Source organism: Coturnix japonica, chromosome 18 (genome assembly GCF_001577835.2).
Source record: "Coturnix japonica isolate 7356 chromosome 18, Coturnix japonica 2.1, whole genome shotgun sequence".
In the NCBI taxonomy this organism is placed as follows: Eukaryota; Metazoa; Chordata; class Aves; order Galliformes; family Phasianidae; genus Coturnix; species Coturnix japonica.
In genome coordinates this window covers 443,832-460,205 of record NC_029533.1, presented here as the reverse complement: position 1 = coordinate 460,205, position 16,374 = coordinate 443,832, and the positions used below count along the sequence as shown (strand labels likewise).

The 16,374-nt window shown below is 41.5% G+C and overlaps 1 long non-coding RNA gene across 4 annotated transcripts in view; it reads right to left on the bottom strand.

The window, feature by feature from the left end:
• Window positions 1-373: 373 nt before the first annotated feature.
• The window catches only part of LOC107322054, a 41,408-nt gene continuing 25,407 nt past the window's right edge, over window positions 374-16,374 (bottom strand). For 2 of the 4 annotated variants that reach the window (XR_001558794.2, XR_001558795.2), the window contains exons 2-5: window positions 11,594-11,737; window positions 10,095-10,211; window positions 711-858; window positions 377-590 (exon numbers count right to left, since the gene is read on the bottom strand). This is a non-coding gene — a long non-coding RNA (uncharacterized LOC107322054). Of the gene's footprint in view, window positions 591-710; window positions 859-10,094; window positions 10,212-11,593; window positions 11,738-16,374 lie in introns of all 4 variants that reach the window. The other 2 variants (XR_001558792.2, XR_001558791.2) reach the window with 2 other exon arrangements.

Here is a 16,374-nt window from a genome sequence, read left to right as displayed (position 1 = left end):
GAGCCACAGGACTGATCTTGAAAGCAAAAGATTCATTCTGACATGGCCAACATAATGCACCCTGAAGAATGAAATGTAAATATCCTATAAAGCTTCCCAGACCAAAAGTTTTTCATGTGCAGAGGCCATCTATCCTGAACTGCATTGGAATTCTTGAATAATGAATATCTTGTCAGTCAAGATGAACAGCAGAATCATGACTGCAGCCAAAATTACAGATTCTAACTTCAGTGATGTTACTGAGGATCCTCTTTGGAGGACAATGTTCTGCAAGGATGCTATTGGAAGCTGGATGATGAATGAGGGCTGCCCTTCCAGAAGCAAGCTAGAACATCCAGTGGTCAATGGTGCAAAGTGTAGTTGGAGGTCAGCGGTGAACAGAATGGCCCAGGAGTCCAGTCCTGTTTAATTAATTTTTATTAACTGTCTGGAAGATCATGTTGAGTGCACACTCAGTAGATCTGCAGATGGCACAAAACTGGGGGGAGTGGCTGACTCACCAGAGGGCCATGCTGCCATCCAGACGGACCTCAACAGGCTGGAGAGGTGGACTGAAAACAGTCTCATGAATTGAGACTGTAGAAGCATTCCTGGTGTCAAGGAATAGGATGAGAGGCAATTAGCACAGACTGAAATGCAATAGATTCCACCTAAATATCAGGAAGTCCTTTTTTACTGTGTGAATGACTGAGCAATGGAAACATGCTCACCAGAGAAGTTGTAGAGTCCCCTTCATTGAAGATACTCAAAAGCTGCCTGGATGTGGTCTTGGACAACATGCTTTAGGTGATCTTGCTCAAGGAGGGTTGGATGAGATGACTTCCAGAGGTCCCTTCCAATCTCAGCCATTCTGTGATTCTGTAATTGAGCAAGGGTATAAGACTAAACATCAAGACACTACACTCATAGATTTATTTCTTGTAAGTGTTGTGGCAATTGGCAACCAACTTCAGCACAGTGACCTTGAAGAAACTGAGTTTAAACACTTTGTTGATAGTGAAAAAACTAGCAACAAAATTTCAACTCCTGTTATGGGAAGAGCAGACTTCAGGCTGCTCAGGAATCTAGTGAGAAAGGTACCCCAGGAATCTGCTTTTGAAGGTTCTGACCAGGGGAAGTAATTGTCCTGGTATGGTGCCACCTAAAATACTTTGTACAGTTTTGAGCACCATAAGGGCATAAAACTTCCAGCACCCACAGGAAGGTTGTAAAGATGGTAAAGGGTCTAGAAGAGAAAACATAACAGGAACAGCTGGAGTCACTTGGTTTGTTCTGCTTACAGAAATGGAGATGGAGAGTTGAACACATCATGGCCTACAGTTTCCTCATATGGGGTGCAGAGGAGCAGTGCTTATCTCTTCTTTCTGGTGATAGCAACAAGACCCAAAGGAATGTCATGGAACTGCACCAGGGGAGGGTCAGGTTGGGTATTAGGAAGAGACTCTTCATTAAGATGATGGTTGGCACTGGAACAGATTCCCCAAGGAAGTGGTCATGAGAATCCTGCTCGAGTTCAAAAAACTCATTTGATTTCTGGGCGGTCTTTGGTGGATTCAAGAACTGGACTCAATGGTAATTGTGAACCCCTTCTAATATGGAATATGCTATTATTCTGTGATCAACCTGGGTAACCTGGGTCAACCCAGGTCAACCCGTTTAACCACTCTCACAATACAAAATGATTTTTCTTATGTTTAAGTGAAATTTCCCATATTTCAATTTGTAACCAATGGTTCTTGTCCTGTCAATAGATGACAAGACTTTGAAGAATTTGACTTTGACTTTTTTGTTTCCCCTGCTCAAACATTTTCACACATTGAAATGACTCCCTTGATTCTTCTGTTTCTGGGAATACCAATGTTATTTTACTCAGCTTCTCGCCATAGTCAGATACCTCAGTCACTAAAACAATTTCCGTAAGGAAACTGCTCAAGAATATCCATCCATTTCTTGTCCTGGGATTCATAGACCAACATAATCATGACCTCTTCCCCAGTGAGCCTGTTCCAGTACCCCACCACCTTCTCAGTGAAGAACATTCTCCTGATATCCAATCAGAATGCAAATCGGTACCATCCCTTGAGTGCTCTTACTGATCACCAGAGAAAAGAGAACACTCCTCCTGCTCCTCCTTATTAAAAACCATAGATCATGAGGAGGTAGAATAGGGCAGTTCTCTCCCTCAACTATTTAGCAATACTATGCTTAAAGCACCCCAGGATTCAGCTAGCCCTTTTAGCTTACAAGGCATGCTGTTGACTCAGACTCTACAGTTTTCTTTCACCTATGTTTACATAGGGCAACAAGCTCGATGCTGTAAAGTGTTACTGGGCACTAGTTAAAAGATTCTGTATCTGGATACCAGTCCCATGTAGCACCATAATACCAGAATTGGTTGGAGCCATCTCTGTCTTCCACAAACAGGAAGGAGACAATGCAAAGCCTTTTGGTAGAATCCATAAAACAGTTTGTGCTTAATGGTAGAAAAGGTAGAAGCCTGTTTAGTGAAGTGCAAAGTCTCTAGTTCAAAACTGGGGAATTTATAATCAGTTATAATACATTCTGTTTACTTTGGATGATTGAATAAAGAATAAAGAATAAATAACATCTTAAAGCAATTTTAAAATATTTTAATATTTCTTACTGATTCATTAATAAGCTATTGTGTTACTCTGTTTTGCACAAAGTATTGATTTTATAGACAATTTTATATAGGAAATGTCTGCAGACTTTTAAAATATATATATCAATTAGATTTTCTGTTATAAACAGTGCTGTCAGGAAACACAAAGTTCCCACGCATTGCACTGCAGAGAACTCCACTAAACAGCCTGTATAGTCTGCAGGATTATCAGGATAAAAATGGAACATTAATAGAGATGGAATGGAAAATGAATTTATCCCCACTTGGTGATTTGCTGCCATAAATGGAGGACAGGAGTCATCTTGCATTGAACTACTATTTCTGGGGTTAGGCTGCCTGTCAGCTGGTAAGTGCTGATGCAAAGGTAACTGATCATGGGGAAAACATGGGCCCATAATTGGCATAAAGGAACATCTCTAAGAGAAAGTTTAAAATAGATGCATCTGATACCTTGCTTGTACTGCATGGACTTTCAAGTTCCAAAGGAAGTATTTTTCCTTGAGAGTTTAGTTCTATGAGACTTCTTAGTGAAACTGCTTTAACTCTAGTAATCTGACACCCAGATGCCCTGTGTATCTTAGGCCTGAAATGTAATTTAAGACTTGAGAACGGTAAGTTTTTTTCACTGAGAGGAATGTTCACCTTTGACATGTGTTACTGGAGCTCCTTCAAAATAAAGTGGATAGTAGCATAAACAGGCAATACTTAAGCAGTGATAAGCAGAGATTTGCAAACTTAATAGGCAAAGCACAGCTGAGAAGAAATAATGTGGTTGAATCTTTGCAAAAAGCCTGAAAAGAAGATCTACTGAGCCCAGGCAGATTCTGTATTTTTCCATCTACTTTTCCATGCTTGCTGCCTGATTGCCTGAATGCCTGTCTTATTGCGTGGAGACTGTGCCCTGGGAAACACACCTGGCTTCTGAATCTCTGCTTTGTTCTGGCACTGCAGGAGAGATGGGCAGGCAGGCTGTGTCTGGTGCCTCTGTACAACCTAAACAGCCATCAGACTAAAACAAATGGCTGGAAACAGTAAGGGAAAGAAAGGCAGAGGTACAGGTGGGAGCTGGGAGGGGATATGGTGTATAGGACACTCCTGATAGAGCTGAGAAAATGAGAGAGTGAGTGTATGCTAGTCAGGTCTGAGGCAGTGTACTCTGTACAAAAAAAAATCTGGGGAATTTTAGGTGGAATGGAAAAGACTGTTATGTCTCTAAAGAAGTACATATCTCCAGACAAGGTGCACATTATAGCTGATGCTGAGCTGTGAAGGTTTTCCAGCACTGATTCAAACTAGCTTTCCTTTTTACTCACCAGCCCATATCTTTCTGGCTCCTTTTGACTCTTGCTCTTTACTGCACATGTCCCTGTCTCTCCAATTTCATTCCACTGATAAACTTTCTTAATGAAATCTGGAAGTTGCTCCAGTGTTCACTAGGAGCACTGCCAGCAAAACATTTTTGAAAGACTGAAATTTCTTTCTGTCTTTTCTGTCCAGCAGAAAAAAAAAAGCATGAAGCTCTAATACATTGCCCCCCAGCACTATATGGCCAACATTTGGAGACATAATGTGTACCGTTTATCCTGTGGCACCACTGATCAACCTTCCAACAAGGAGTGTTCAGCTGGTGCTTCATCAGCATTCCCACTGAACTTTGCATAAAAGAAAACTTAACCTCACTCTTTATCTTAGGAAATGTTATTTGTAATTTGAATAGCTTGTGTGCATCCTTGCAGAGATGTACCTGTTATCTGGGAAAGGATTTACTTTTCCTGAGTATGTTTTTCAATTTCAGTATGTTTATAGCTTCTAAATTTCTGGAATCATCTGAAAAATCTATTTGAAAGCTCTATGATGTGCCATCCATATGTCAGTGGCAGAGCTCATCTCATACTCATTATGCAACGTAGTATATTCTTCTAATTTGACACAGACCTATTGATGATTACTCCTTCCAAAGAATGTTTCTTCAGCTTTTTTAGACAATGTTATGAAATCAGTTTTTGAGGGCTCTTGCAAATAGGAGAATGATACTTAAATTGGGCATAATGACAAGTGCTAACAAAAAGGCAAGGAATCCTTCCAGGGAACAGTGAGGAAGTGGCATGAATTACAAAGCAGTTTTTGCCAGTGTAAAGCCACGAGTAAGAATAAAAATCACAGACACCTTGTATCTCATCCTCTCTAAAGGGTGGTGAAGGAGCACATGGAAAAACAGATGCAGGGAAGTCTGTAGAAAAATTTAAAAAAAGAGGTGGAACAAGTAAAATAATTATTAACAATTTAAAAGAGATAAAAAATAATGCGAGTACTTCAAAACCTATGTTGGAGAGTTTCTGTTGGTTTTTTTTTTCTGTTTTTTTTTCTTTTTAAAATTTATTTATAATAATTGTAGATACAAAATATATGTGTATTTAAAATAGCTGGAAATAAAACTAAGGCTCTCTTCTCTATTCTGAGTGCCTCTGCCTTTTTATTTGGCTTCTAAGTTCTGCATTCCTGCATGTGGCTCCAGCTGGAAGAGAGCTACTTCTAGCAGTATAAATGTTCTGCTGCCTGTGCTGAAGACAGAGACACCTTCTTCAGAATTCCAAAACGTGGGTTTAATCCTTTCCAGACTGAGAGACTACTCCATTCCATGGCTAGTTAATGAATCTATGAAATCAGGAATCACAATATAGCACTAAAAAAGAAAAATAAAAAAGGAAAAAAAAAAAGAAAAGAAAAGAAAAAAATGCAATAGCTATACTGAAGAATGGGAAAAATAATTTTATCATCAAGAATGATCTCAAGATTGCAATAAAATAAGGATTGATGAGACAGAATGGAAAGATTCACTTAACTGGAACAAAGGCAGGTCAGTACTATTAAATGAATCATGAAAATCGAGTTTCTGATGAGTGACTAGAAAAGCTTGACTTGCTTTGTCTAGGGAGAAGAAACTGATGCAAAGTGGACTTATCTGTGTAACTGTACTGGAAAGAAAAAAGAAAGAAATCATGCTAGCAGTTGAATCAATGATTATAAAACAGCATGATTATAAAACACATTCTGAGGATGAAGATGTGCATTTCTGACCCTCAAGCATACACTGGATCTATTTTCCAAGTGTCTTAGATGTAAATAAATGAATTTTATAGAATTTTATAGAATTATATATAGATGAAATTTATAGAAATAGAAAAGATGCCATCAAATTCTGTTTGCAGTAGTAGCAAGCACTATATAAAAAATTCTTGACTGCATTTCATTACTACTGGTAGTAATCTGGGACTTGATGAGTTTACAGAATTGATTATATGATATGTTGATTGACACAAACAGACACTCTGACTGCGAAGCTTTCTAGTTCTGAGTTCCTCGCCTTCTGTTGTTTAAATAACATTATTCTTGCTTCTAATTTTAAGCTCAACCTCTTTTTGGTTCCAGTTCGACTGTCATGAGTGCAATGCCCTTCTGCAGAACTTCTCAACAGCTTTGTCTGTGTCATGGTTAACAACTGAATGGCAGGGATAGTTGGTAACTTCCTCTGTTGAGCCAAATTTTTAGACCACAATCTGTAATATCATAAAATGTAGACAAATATGCTCACGTGCCCACGCAGCAACAGCGGTATGTAAATAACAAAAATCATCCAACAAAAACTTTCAAGATATGTCAAACATTTTTCATCCTTTAGGAAGACCATTGCAAGGGGAATAATTTTTTTGCCTTCTAAATGCTGAATTTATAACACGGGGTGGGAATACTGTACTGACTGCAGTTTTTTTTTGTTTGTTTTTTCTTTCTTTTTCTTTTTTTTTTTTTTTTTGTTTTGTTTTTTTGGTTTGTTTTTTTGGTTTTTTGCATGATCTTCTTAAATGTCTGATACAGTGGCCTCTTTCCACAGTTACTGTGGTTCAGCTTTTCACTTTTCACACTTCTTGTTTTATAACAAGTCTCTTGACAGAGCCTTGCTTTTCGTTGCTTATGACAGTAGCAGAAGATTACTACTATGGCAGCTACTGAAGTTCGGTATGAGCTGCTTGATGGAAGTTACACATGCTGCAGAACAGTTCATTCATGCTGCATTGTACTCACTAAACGTAACACAATAAGTGGAACCACATTTTCTCTGCACATGCCTACCGCTTTGTTGGGCTGTATCAGCAGAGCTCTGAATGCACTGCAGAAGCCAAACTTCCTTGTCATGCAGATAATGCACTGGTTTAGTGACACTAGGGCTGCTCCCAAACAATCCAAGCATCCATTCAATGTTTGGATTGTTCCCTGGGCATGTTAACAAGCCCTGTGCTGCAGGACTGCTTCTGGGAGGACTGCCACATACATGGACATCTCAGCTGAGAACATGGGGGCATGAATGCTACTCTGGCAAGAGTGAACTGATGGAAGCCCAGCACCTTCGTCTGAGCCAAATACAGGGCATAGTTACCCACAACAGGGCCCTACTCTTATGGCAGCTGACCCATTTTTTTCTACAGGAAGGAAAAGACTGTCAGAATGACAGAGGGTCGGTGTTGCCTTCATACTTTGGAAAGGGTGTGTGAGTGACATCAGCTGCACCAAAACGAAGCATCAGCTTTAAGGCTCCACTCCAGCACAACTTTCGCTTCCTTCCATCCTTACCCCCAAGAGAGGCATGTCTGTTTGATTCTGCCCTGCTCCTTAGCTGACTGAGATATACTGCCACTGACCATCTGCAGCAGTGAGCTACCAAGCTTTCCCACTCCTACCTGTTCAATGAATCTGGGATGTAGAAGAGGGGACAAAATTCCATCACTGCAGAGCCCCCAGAGCTGACATATCTCACAAAAAACACATTCTTCCTTTCACATTGCTGCAGGGATGGCTTTCCCAAACCATACCCCCCACTCACTCATTTTCCTAAAAGTTTTATGGACTACTTGGTAATGCTGCAATTAAGGGACATCAAAACACAGAGCATGCTGCTGCACAAAATCTTCCATGATCAAACTCAGGAAGCTCCTTGGCAACTTTGCTGAGTTAGTGCCAGTTACAGGCTTTGATATTGAAGACAGGGGTGGAAAAAGAAGCTTCTGGAGACATTTCTTGGGGTACACATGTTACACCAAGAACCCAACACATGACGATCTTGCTTCCATAGCTGGGTATATGTGGGTATACATTCATTTTTTTCTTGTGTGCAGCTTCCTGCATGCAGACAAAATAACTATTTTGGATGAACTTACACTGACTAGAGTTGTATAAATCCTTATATCATTATAAAGATGGATCATATGTTCTGTACAGCTGACAGTCAAATGCTACACTTGCTCCAGAGAGAGCCCTAATCTCCCTCTTGAATTTCAAGTGAAGAGCAAGCTTCGTTTTGTTGAAACCCGGCCCCAAGAAGCAATGATACTAACATCAATAAAAATACCTGCATGGGCTATCCTTAGGGATGTGTTACTGATGGAAATGCTTAGGCCAAGAAACAGTCAAAATATCCATATCAAATGAAATGTTGCTTGGCTCTTCCAAATCAGGAAAATAAACATAAAAAAGTTACTAGACAATTCATGTTTGTGGAATATGAACAGCTCTCAATCGCATTTCAGCCTGTAACAGGATCGTAACAACAGGTGATCCTGGGAGTATGTTCTCTACTCCAGAATGTAACTCTACCATGAGGACGAGTCTGTTTGCAAGCTTACCATCATTTCTTGGCCTCAGCACCAGCGAGGCTCACAGTCATTGCCTTAGAGACTCTGCTCTGGGTACATCTTTGGGCTGACCAGAGCAGCTCCCACCTCCTGGCAGGTCTGTCACCACACAGCAGTGATGCAGGTAGGTCCCTGGTGCCTGGCACAGACAGGACAGGCACTGCACCCAGCAGGAGCCAGGTAGGCAGCCTTAGCTTCAGCCACTGCCCATAGCTCCATAGAAGGGAAGCACTCCAGACCCCATCCCCAGGCCACCAAGCCATGGCCTTGAATGCTCACCAGGTTCAGACATGGAGATGTGACTATAGCAGAGCTGGGTCTGCTGACAGCTGAGTGAATCCCACCTGTGGGGTGTGATGGGCACTGGGTACAAACCAGCGGGGCTCACAGTGGGAGCCAGGCCAACTGAGGTCCTCTTCTTGTCTGGGCAGCTCTGCTCCTGCTGTGCCTGGTGGGTGATACTCCAGGCTGCTGTTCATATCAAGTTCATCAAGTCGCTGATGTGAAGTGCATGTGAGTAGAGCACACAGGCTTGTTTTGTGTGCAATGTGCCCTATCTGAAAGCAAGTGGGCAGGTTGTCAGTGCCTCTGGGGAGAGTCTTCACTTCTCTGAAGCTTCAAAATATGGCAGCACCTACCGTGTGTTGGGAATAAAGGTACTTTATATGGTACTTTACACCCACATGGCCAGTGTTTGATTCAGTGAGTTGCCCCCATTCCAAAGTTCCCTGGCAGACACTGCACTGGTAACCAAGGCCCAGAAGTGAGGAGGAGCTGCAGAGGGTGAAGCTGTGCTGGCACTTCTTGAGAAGAGGAGGAGCTGAGTGACTGGGACAGATGCAGGCCTGAGACAGACTCAGGTGTGTTGAGAGGCTAACAAAGTGTCCTATCAAGCACAGGTAGGAACTCATCTACAGAGGAAAGGTCAGAGACTGGGCTCACACTGGCAGAAAAGACACTAGAAGAAGCTCACATTTGAGTTTACTGGGTATTTACAAAGTGTTAGTGCTGTTTGTTAGAAGATACATTATCATAAAATGCAGTAGGAAACTTGAGGTAGAAATGCGAGATGGACTGTAGTGTCCCCAGAGAGATGAGAGGGCTTGTACCTGTCACATCACCTCTTGGCATTAGAATAAACAAGGAACAGCCACCAAATCTCAGAGCAGTTGAGAAGCACTGATGACCTTTATACGTCAGGTTTGAATATAGCCAGTACAGCTGGTGAGATACTGCAGTACCCACTGAGTGTAGTATTTCCACAAGCAGCTTTGCTGTTTCCACAGCTGCAGTACCTTACAGGAGGAAATCAGATGTCAACAGCACCTTCTTTTCTGCTGGAGCAGGCCACCCAGGGAGGTTGTGGATTTTCCTTCTCTGGAGATACTCAAGTCCTGCCTGGATACTTACCCATGCTGCCTGCTGTAGGGAGGTCACTTTAGAGGGGGGTTGGACTTAATGATCTCTAGAGGTCCCTTCCAAACCTTACAATTCTGTGATTCTTTTATGCACTATTACATATTGCCACACAGCAGTGCTTTTAACAGTAGTGTGCTTTGACTCAAAGAAGATATAGAAAAATTAGTTGTTTAGCACAGAATATTGGTGGTTTTTTTCAGTCACTCTCCCAGACACACAGAAGTAACCACGGAGCTGTAACCACATTTCTTCATGGACGGACAAGTTTCTAACTGTGGAGGCTTGAGGGTATTTCCAAGGGTGAAGATGTGGGATCACTGTCTTAGAGGAAGAGATCCCTTACTCACCTGCAAGATCTCCTTCCTTATAGGTCTGGAAGCATAGAAATGTTTGTGGGTAAGAATCCCTGGAAACCTCCAGTCTGACCTTCTGTTTGATGCAGATGAATTCCCAGCAGTGTATCACTGTATAGAGAATGATCTTAATTAGCTAAAAATAAACAACTTTCCAGAACAGAGCTCTCTCTCTCTCTCTCTCTTTTTTTTTTTTTTTTCCCTGGATGGGTTGCTGCCAAATTGCACTTCCCTCCTTATGGAAACTTTCTTCCCTATATCAATCTGACTCACTGAGTGCTACCCATTTATATATCATCTACTCCTACTTCATACAGATCTCAGTTTTATAGCTGCCATACAGATAGTTGTAGGCTGCCATTAGATCATCCCTCCACCTCAGACTAAATAAACCCAGCGAAAGGTGTATTAGCCCAAGTAACTTGCTCTAGTTCAGTCATTATGTTGGCATCCCTTCACTGGATCCCTTTCATGTTTCCACATCCCTCTTGAACTGTAGAACTCAAAATGCAATACTGTATTCCAGGTATGGATGCACCAGCCCTGAATTTAGGGGGAAGAACTTCCTTCAGTCTGTTGCATACACTGCTCCTAACATATCCCAGTATGTAATTTGCTTTCCTCACAGTGAGAAAGCACTGTCAGCTTGTATTCAAACTAGCATGTCCACACCCATCCCAGCAGAGCTAACCCCAGTCCCTAGGGGTTGTACTGACTGTCATGGTTTTATGATTTTTGGTTATCAGTATTCAACATCATAGCATCAGTATTCAACATTATAGCATCATATAGTGCACTAGAGAATTAAAGAGTTAATGCTCCAGTTCTGGGTGCCTGTCCCAGAAGAGAAGAACTACATACTTCAGACAACTTTGTGTTTGGAGAGGAGATAAAACACCTGGGTGAATTCTGTGTCATGACTTATGGTGTTAATGAAGACTGTGAAAGATAAGGGCCCCAGTCAGGGGGGAACTGTTCTCATTAATAGCCATCAGCCAGCTGCTAATTAGCTGCTGGTTGCTGCCCTTTGAACAGTCTTGACAGTCTTCAAATCTCAAAATAGGCAAAGTTTGAAAGAGGACAGGTAAGTACCTGTCCAGCACACACCTCCTCAGCTTCCAAATAAGGCACTTGCAAAATACACTGAAAAAAAATCCTTACTAGTTTCCACAGAACCTAAAGTTCTGACTTTCCTTATCCCCATGCTTATTTCAGCTGAAGTAGTTTCCAGTTCATAAGATGAATGATACCAAGATACAAGCAGATGATGGGAAAGTTTTTAGTGGGACACAAACCAGCAATCTTGAGATACTTCCATCTTCCCACTCTACCTGTGCTACCTTGCTAAGACATGACCTTTCATTCCAATCTCTCATACAGCTACAGAATGTGGGGAAGAGGAAGCTACATTGTCAGGGCTGGCCAAGAGTAAAGCAGCTGCCTGATCTCCATCTCAGGAGGGATCTATTTTCAGCATGACTGAATCCCCTTACCTCATGGACATTCCCCTCATGGGAATATCAGCACTGCTTTGCTCACACCATGCTGCTGTGCAGGACAGTCTGTATGCAGGGAGTGTGTTCTTCTTCTGTTTTGATTGTGCTGTACCTTGCCTCCAGTGCCAGGGGCCTGCAGCCCTGTAGAGATGGAAAAAGTAATGGAAGAAAGTAGACCAGGATCCATATCCTTTTCTCTTTTTTGCATCAAGGTACTGCTTACTCTTCCAGTGGGTTTTTCTTTTCCCAGGGACAGGTATCACTGTGTCTGCTCAAGAACTTTTTATAGTAAGGTTATGCTACACTAATAATTAAACATGTCCAGGAACTTAGGCCAACTGGCATAGTACTAGTTATGCCCATCAGAGTAAACTATATCTGTATCAAGAATGGTGAGGCTGGGTGCAGGCTGTGCATTGGTAATGGTCCCAGAAAATGCCAAACGTCCAGTTATGCTTTTGAATCTACTTAGGAGAGTGGCAGCTGGTGCAGGTCAAAATCTTGACAGCAAATATGCTCCTATTTTATCAGTATAAATGACTCCCTTCCTGTACCTGAAAATGTTCCTTGGCATGGTGCAGGGCACTAAGAAAACACGAGACACATTTTTCTCCAGTGCAGATCTCCAACATCTGAGGCCTTAGAGTACGCAAGAATTAATCTGGGTACATTGTTTTCTATTCTCTTTGTAAGAAACTTATACGTTTGCATGCCAGGAAATATAAATTAATTGTTAGTGGGAGGAAGTTCAGCTTTGTGAAAGAAAAAAAATGCTGCAGCCAAATGCTGCAGCTCAAAATCCTTTTGAGGACAATCCTGTGGCCAATCAAGTGACTGAACGTGAGTCTTCAGAATTTTTTCTTCTAAGGACAGCCCATAATAGACTATCTGCAAACTTTCTTTGATTTTACCATGAAAAAAACCCTCAACTTTAGGGAATTAAAGATGTGCTATTTGTATTGTTGGGAGCCTTTCATGTTCAGTGTTTTTCCATGTTCTTCATCTGTTGCTCATCTCCATCTTTGACCTCCACAACCTTTCTCCATCTGACTTTTCTCTAGCCACTTTGTCTTGAAAACCTGAATCGAATATATAGTTTATTTTCCTTTTGGTAAGGGCATGTAGAAGGAGAGTGTTTGTTCTTTTAAGAGTATCTGGTGAAGGAGCTTATCCAATGCAACAAAAGATAATAAGAAGTGGGGGCTATGATGGGAACCAAATCTGGTCAGTCACACTTATTGATGAGGGCATGTGAGAATGTGGGTATGGTTTTTCCAGCAGTGATATGTGACTGAGGACTTCTCAGTTAGGAGTCAATGGTGACAAATAAACTTGGTCATTTGTACTAATTAATAAGGAAAGAGACGGAATGTGGTAACATTGATACAAACAGTGTTTCTAAGAATTTCTGAAAGGGGATGATGAGAAGTAGGGAGAACAATAAGCAGAAATGTCGAGACATTTATCTGACAAAAGAGAAAGAGGTAATGACATTAAACAAACCTCTCAGTCATACTAGTTGGTGAACTTTCCTCAGCTCTATGCGTACCTGCATTAGCAATCTTCTGCCCTTTGCTATCTGGACTTGAGGAGTGGGACTCAGCTGTTCACATCCATGTTTTGTGTCATTTTATTATGTATGAGCTGTTGAAAGCAGACCTTGGCTGGAACAACCTGTGACCAATTGTGTTACTGTCCTGTCTGTGTGTGTGTTCAACTTTGCTTCTGGCTCAGTCTGCAAAGGGAAAAGCAGCAGCAATGTCCCCCACGCATGGGGGGAGACCCTGTGTCACAGGCACTGGGCTGAGCCATTGGGCATTAGCACTCCTCAATTATAGGAGATAGAGGAGATGGATGCACACTTTACATCACTTGACACTTGCTAGCAATGAGATTGCTCATTGAAATCTTCATCCAGTGACCAAGAACAGGTAAGCAAATAATAATACTAATAATAAGAGATCTATGAAATATTTTTGTTTGTGGTTGAATAATGCAAAAAGCAGAAAATTTCACTGGCTTTTTTTCCAAGGATCACCTAAGTTTTCAAATGTTTTAATTCTTTTTTTTTTTTTTTTTTTTTTTCCCCATCTGAATTACTGTTCAACATTTCATGTCTGTGTTTGTTTTCTTTCTGTCATCTTTGCTCTCATAGTTAAAAAAATAATGATCATACTAAATAAATATCTGCTAAATATGTTTGCTATGGATGGTGAATGCATAAATCCACTCTTGGAAGTCTTGTGCAGAACCATGCTAATGTTATGGGTTGCAGGTTCTGGCAAACTTCTGTCATATGCTGTTCTGGAATGATTTTACCAATAAACTGTTAACTAAGACCTATAAATAAGCAATCTTTTCATCTGTATTTCTGATCTTTAGAGTTTTGTTGTACTTAGTCAAAAGTAAAATGTTGGCAATATTTTCCTCTATAGTCCTTTATTTCAGTCAAAACAGTGTTTGTTTTACTGCTGCCTATTAAAATCTGAAGAATTTTCCCGTTTTTTAACAGGGGAGAACTGTTTATATTAGGACATGAGCCTGAGAGTGCAGTGCTTCATGAAGCTGAAGCAAGATGGCCTCATCTGCAGGCTCCCATTTATCAGGCATCCTATAGTAGCCCCTAGCCACCAGATGTCCTTCATCAGCCTGGTCCTTAATTTTTACCCACAAGCTCTCAGTTTGCATGTTTCTCAGAGGCAGCTGTTCACATTTCTTAACATAGAGGAGAACATCTCCACACCTCCTTCCCTGTCTACATCTTCTAAACAGGTTGCAGCCTTTGACTGCAGTGTTCTAGTTGTGAGATTTGTCCTTGCATATTTCCATGATAGCAGTTAGGTAGTAGTATTCTAATTGCATCATGGTTTCCTACACCTACTTGTTTCCCATGCTGAGTGCATTGGTACAGAAGCAGTTCAGCTGGATTGTCACCTGCATTACCTTTATGGAGGAGCACTCCCTAATTCCTTTGGGATAACTTTGAGGTATTTTCCTGGCCTTTCTCTGTCACACAGAAGTACATTCTCTTCCACCCGCTGAATCTAGCTTAAAGCTCTGCGAGTCTACCCAGCTTACTGCCCAGAACATTCTTGTCCCACCTGATTGGTTGCATCACATCCAGTGTCAATATGCTTGGTTTCTCCAAGATCATTGAACCCCAAACCCTGAGCATGGTACCATCCACACAAGAAACCATTCTCCTAATCTCCAATTCTATTGTCTCTTTCCTGAGTCCCAGTCTCCAATTAGGAGGGTAGAGGATTACAATACTTGCATTCCTGATCCCTTCAACATCTGTCCAAGGGACAGATTGATATTTCAGGATTTCCTCATTGCAGTCTCATTTAACCCTAATTAAAGAGTAAGAATTTGTATTAGTCCTCTGACTTCACCAGGTTTGGTAGCCTCTTTATGATACTGGGAATTTGGGCTCCTGTAAGGCAGCAAACCCCTCTCTTGAGAAATTGTCCAGACAGCAAATGAGTACTTCAGTGAGGGACTTTCAATTACTAACACCCATCCAAGTTTTTGTTGGCACTGGTTCTAACACAGGTGGTTAGCTGGACCAACTTTGTGAGGTTGTCCTTCTCAGAGTCTTGACCTTCACAGATTCTCCTTCTTCCAACTCCACAGCACTGTATTCTCTTGTGTAGGAGTATTTTAGGGGCAACAGGGAGACCTATCCCTCTGCTCTCAGCAGAGACAAAGGCACAGTCTCCCTGGTCTTGAAGTCAAGTCCATCAGCTCACAGTTAGAAGCTAGCTTACCTTCCCCTTGCAAAGATTTAAGGCTGGGCTGTTGCTCAGCCCATGTCACTGCACATTACCAGGCATCAGTCACTCTCAGATTTGTGGATACCATGCTGCCTGGTGAGGCATGGCAACTTGGCTGAAAAGTCCATCCGGCTGGATATATTTGCACCCACAACACCCACCTCTGTATTCAGGCCCTAAGAAGGCTAGCAGATTTTGGAATTCCCTTTGATTTAGCATCTAGGCAATTCTTTCAGTTTTCAGAAGATCTGTATCTCTGTAAACATCTGCCTGGGGAGATGGTGGCCTCCCTGGATTTCAGCCTCAGCCCAGCAGTGGCAGCAAACAGTCAACATTTCCAACAGAATCTGTGCTTGTACAGAAGAGACTTGAGAGGGACAAGGAAAACAGTTCAGTTGTATGCCTCCCTGGGAATGGTGGCAAATAGCAGGGGACATTAATATCAAAGAGAGAACACAAGGAATTCATTTCTCCAGCCATCTCCTGCTGTGCTTCCACTAAGTCCTGGCAGTAGTAGAAATCAGCTACTTCTTTACTTAGCTGTTGCCTCAAACTGAAAAGAGCAGCGAGTGTCTCCTTCAGGGTCACGATGAGGAGATGGGACAGTTCCTCAACAGACTATGGAGTTTCTGGGAAAGACAGTGGAATGGTTTATTCTGTGAGAAGCCATCATAATTTAAATACCTTCAGTATGTATGTATTTTCCTAAACATTCCTGGCAGAGCACAGATAATGATATTCTTCTATCTGCAGACTGAAAATCAATTGAATTTGGCACATATATGTCATCAGATTTAAGTTTTGACTGCTGTACCCAAATCCAATTAATTCTAAGCGTAGAAATTTTGTGTGGCTTTGAACTAACTTCAAGTCCTTTGTAATTTAATTCTTTAAATATTTGCATAATCTTTGGACAGTATGATACAGCCACAGTGGGGAAAACTGTTTATAGTTTTAACCTGTTGATACAATTCAGTAAAAGTATAATTCTGTAATGCAGTT